General features: G+C 45.2%; 1 pseudogene; it reads right to left on the bottom strand.

Annotated features, from left to right (window-relative positions):
* LOC133977105 (nuclear receptor ROR-alpha A-like) overlaps positions 1-2,407 on the bottom strand; it is a 12,843-nt pseudogene extending 10,436 nt beyond the window's left edge.
* Between the last annotated feature and the right edge of the window lie 2,593 nt (positions 2,408-5,000).

Raw genomic sequence — 5,000 nt, forward strand, 5'->3', positions numbered from 1 at the left:
TCATGTTTTTTTTTGGGGGGGGGGAAACCAGGAGAAGATGTTCTGTGACCGACGGTCCGAACCCGCCTCGGTTTGTTCCTCTCATGTGTCGGCACACATTCAGGTCACAGATAATTAACCCTCTGAGGTTTGAGCCCTTTTAATCTCATTACTGCTGCTCGGCTCTCTTCATATATAAACATTTGTATAAGTTACGAGCGAATCATTGATATCATTTTCCAGCCGTGCACCGAGATCACATGACACATTAAAACCTTATACAACCAGGAAGTCAGTAAATGAACACATAAATACATAAGTCTCAATTGCACAGAAGATATAGTCACTTATTTAATTTTCTATATCCGTTTCTTGGTGATTTTTACAATAAACAACTTTGTGCAGATGTTTACTGTCTCTTCATATTTTTATGTATTTTACCAACTGATCCTTTTTTTTTGTTCCTCAATTTCTGTTTGCTAATAAAAATGTTTGCAAGCAGAATAAAAAACACACATTTCATCATATCAAGCTGCACATGGAGGCATGAACATGTCTTGAATGAGCTCAACACACTTGAGAGGAACTGTCTTCACACGTCATTTATCATCACATCTGTATGACGGTGTATTAGGGACACATATGTAAAAAAAAAAAAACTTGAATTTATGAGATTAAAGTTGTAAATTTATGAGAAAAGAAGGTGTTTTATTCTGCCAAGCAGTCACATCACCTCACTCTGCAACACTGCAGAGACGCTGCTTTCATGCATTATGCTGCCGTGCAAGAACTGATCAAATCATACTTTTAAATTGGGTTTAACAATAAGGAGATTCTTATTTCTTAGATTTGAAAAGACATTGCAAGAAACTGGGCCTGTTTCAGAGAAGGAAAATCATAGGTGAAAGCTTTCGTTCACCAGCAGCTGGTCACTGGTTACATCTACGGCCAGTCCACCAGACACCAGATTATCTAATGAATCCATCCTCAGTAGATAAAAAAACGTTTCAATTTTAAGGTTTCTTCTCGTGCATTTACGATCAGAGTTTTTACCTTGAAATATAACCCCCTCCCCCTCCTCCTCTAGGTCAGTTTTTAATTTTATTTATTTTACATACATGGCTTTAATACACCGTCATACATCTGGACTCTTTAGGAAGAAACCTTAAAAAATGACAAAGAAATCAAAATGTAAAGAAAACCATAAATGAACCAGAATGTGCGACTTTGAAGTAGTGTGTGTGATCTTCTAGAAGAAAGATAAAAGATGAATGACTGTCTCCATGACGACAGCTGAGAGGCAGCGGGGGATGGGGGGGGGGCGGGGGCGGTAATGTGAGATCTTACCTTACATCCCTCGCAGGTGATCACTCCGTAGTGGATCCCTGACGATTTATCTCCACAGATCTTACAGGGAATGATTTCAATCTGAGCTGCAGAGAGAAACATAAGCAGAGGAACATCTGTCAGCAGCTGGATGAGAAACGGCTGTGAAGTTAACACGACTTTTATTCAACACTTTAAACAGGAAGTAAATAAAACCAGTAGAATAAACTGTAAAAGAGACAATTAGAAGCTGTTGATGAGAATCTCCTAAACCCTCCTGTTGTCCTCCAGTCAAGGAAGGAAGGGAGGGAGGAAGGAAGGGAGGAAGAAGGAAGGAAGAAGGAAGTAAAAGAGGGAGGATGGAAGAAAGGAAGAAGGAAGGAAAAGAGGGAGGATGGAAGGATGGAAAGAAAGGAGGAAGGAAGGAAGGGATGAGGAAGAAGGAAGGATGGGAGGATGAAGGAAGAAAAAGAGGGAGGAAGGAAGGAAGGGAGGAAGAAGGAAGGAAGGGAGGAAGAAGGAAGGAAAAGAGGGAGGAAGGAAGGAAGGGAGGAAGAAGGAAGGAAAGGAGGGAGGAAGAAGGAAGGAAGGGAGGAGGAAGGAAGAAAAAGAGGGAGGAAGGAAGGAAGGGAGGAAGAAGGAAGGAAGGGAGGAAGAAGGAAGGAAAAGAGGGAGGAAGGAAGGAAGGAGGAAGGAAAGGAGGGAGGAAGGAAGGAAGGGATGAGGAAGGAAGGAAAAGAGGGAGAAGAAGGAAAGAAAAGAGGGAGGAAGGAAGGAAGGGAGGAAGCAGGAAGGAAAGGAGAGAAGAAGGAAGGAAGAAAGGAGGGAGGAAAGAAAGAGAAGAGGGAGGGAGAGAGAAAGGAAAAGAGGAAGGAAAGAAGGAAGGGAAGAAAGAGAGAGGAAGGAAAGAAAGAGAGAAGGAGGGAAGAAGGACAGATTGAAGGAAGGAAGGGAGGAAAGGAGGAACAGTCAAAACTGACCCCCTCTTTCGCTCTCATATTCGAAACCCCCCCCCCCCACCCCTCTTTCTGCTCTTCTCTCCCTTCTCATAGGTTCTCATAGAGGATCCTCGCTGCCCCGGGTGCTGCAGCAGATCCTTCATACAGCCTCCAACACCTCATCAAGAGCTCAAAGCATTCATTCATTCAAATCTTGTTAAAACATTTGTCAAACACGTCTCATTAGTGGTTATGGTCAGGGTTAGGGTTATGGTCAGGGTTAGGGTCAGGGTCAGGGTTATGGTCAGGGTTAGGGTTATGGTAAGGGTTATGGTCAGGGTTATGTTTGGGGTTATGGTCAGGGTTAGGGTTGGGGTTAAGGGTTAGGGTTGGGGTTAAGGGTTAGGGTCAGGGTTAGGGTTGGGGTTGGGGTTAGGGTCAGGGTCAGGGTTATGGTCAGGGTTAGGGTTATGGTAAGGGTTATGGTCAGGGTTATGTTTGGGGTTATGGTCAGGTTAGGGTTGGGTAGGGTTAGGGTTGGGGGTTAAGGGTTAGGGTCAGGGTTAGGGTTGGGGGTTGGGGTTAGGGTTGGTGGTCCTTGTTCGTTAAATGAAGCACGTGTTAGTTCTTGCAGGACACAGATCATTTCCTCCAGCTGTGATCAGCTGACATCACCTGATTGAATCAGCACAGCGTATCAGTCTCACACCAATCACAGCTGTTCTCACCACAAGGCCTTTTTAATATCACTCCCACCTACACTGATCTGCTTCACTGTTGCTCACACTGCTGCTGGCAAAGCTGCTGGTTCAGGGTCCCAAGTTAAACTGTATTACCGTTTGTTGCAATAAATGGTTTAAATGTTGTTCCGTCCTTTCCTTCCTCCCTCCCTCCTCCCTCCCTCCCTCCCTCCTTCCTTCTTCTCCCTTCCTTCTTCTTCTCTTCCTCCTCTTTCCTTCTTTCCTTCCTCTTCCTTCCTCTCTTCCTTTTTTCCTCTGTCCTCTTTTCCTTCCTTCCTTCCTCCCCTCCTCTATTCCTTTCTCCCTCCCTCCCTCCTACCTTCCTTCCTTATTTCCTCCTTCCTTCCTTCCCTCCCTTCCTTCTTCCTCCCTTCCTTCCTCCCTCACTCCTTTCCTTCCTTCTTCCTTCCCTTCCCTCCTTCCTTCCTCCCTCCCTCCTTTCCTTCCTTCTTCCTCCCTTCCTCCTTCTTTCCTTCCCTCCTTCCTCCCTTCCTTTTTTCCTCTGTCCTTCTTTCCTTCCTTCTTTCATCCCCTCCTCTATTCCTTTCTCCCTCCCTCCCTCCCTCCTACCTTCCTTATTTCCTCCTTCCTTCCTTCCCTCATTTCCTTCCTCCCTTCCTTCTCCTTCCTCCCTCCCTCCTTTCCTTCTTCCTCCCTTCTTTCCTCCCTTCCTCCCTCCTTTCCTTCCTCCCTTCCTTCCTTGACTCGAGGACAACAGGAGGGTTAAGAAAGTAGAAACAATGAATGTTTTGAACGTCTAGATAAAAACAACTTTTTAACGATTCATCCAGAAGATCAAATGAAGCTCAGAGAAAGTTCGGACAGGAAGTCTTTCTTTGTGCATGCTAACGTCCAGAGGTTCATAGATTGTTTTCCTCTCGCTCGGTGTTTACTCTTCATACTTCTTCTTTGAAGCAGACTATAAATAATCGTGTTAGTTGGTCTCACGGCTGCTAAAAATGGTAATTTGTCACTGGAAAGCATCACATGCACTATCAGAGAGAGAGGACGGCTCTTATGATCAGGATATCGATGTGTTAGTCTCCTCATATACAGGGAGGAAGGAAGGAAGGAAAGGAGGGAAGAAGGAAGGAAGGAAAAGAAGGAGGAAGGAAGGAAGAAAGGGAGGAAGAAGGAAGGAAAAGAGGGACGAAGGAAGGAAGGGAGGAAGAAGGAAGGAAAAAGAGGGAGGAAGGAAGGAAGGGAGGAATAAGGAAGGAAGGAAAGGAGGGAGGGAGGAAGGAAAAGAGGGAGGAAGGAAGGAAGGGAGGAAGAAGGAAGGAAGGAAAGGAGGGAGGAAGAAAGGAAAGGAGGAAGGAAGCAGGAAGGAAAGGAGGGAGGAAGGAAGGAAAGGAGGTAGGAAGCAGGAAGGAAAGGAGAGAGGAAGGAAGGAAGGAAGGAAAGGAGGAAGGAAGCAGGAAGGACAGGAGAGAGGAAGGAAGGAAGGAAAGGAGGAAGGAAGCAGGACGGAAAGGAGGCAGGGAGGAAGGAAGGAAAGGAGGAAGGAAGCAGGAAGGAAAGGAGAGAGGAAGGAAGGAAGGAAAGGAGGAAGGAAGGAAGGAAGGAAGAAAGGAGGGAGGGAAGAAAGAGAGAAGGAGGGAGGGAAGAAAGAGAGAAGGAGGGAGATACAGACACACATCTGTTATTAGCTGTCTGGTTGTTTCATGACGGAGGAAATCAGTCAGTAAACGAATGAAGCTCAGACAGGAAGTTCAGACGGTGACATCAACAGTTTTATTTGTCATCCCTCCGTCATGCTGATCTCCGTCTCAGCTCAGATTTCCCTGCTGTCATTTCTGAGGCTTCAATTAAGACGTCAGCTGGTCACATGTTTTTCACATGGGGGGGGGGGGGGGGCTTACCTAACCCTTAAATACTGTTTTTACATCTGAGATCAGTAAAAAAAACACTTTTTTCCCCATTTAGTCTGAAATTTGGTGAATTTAACTCATAAAGAAGGAAATATATTCATTCTTCATATTTAATATGATTTGTTTAACCTTTGTGTCGTCCTCCC

This window comes from Scomber scombrus, unplaced genomic scaffold, assembly GCF_963691925.1.
Source record: "Scomber scombrus unplaced genomic scaffold, fScoSco1.1 SCAFFOLD_124, whole genome shotgun sequence".
NCBI classification, from domain to species: domain Eukaryota; kingdom Metazoa; phylum Chordata; class Actinopteri; order Scombriformes; family Scombridae; genus Scomber; species Scomber scombrus.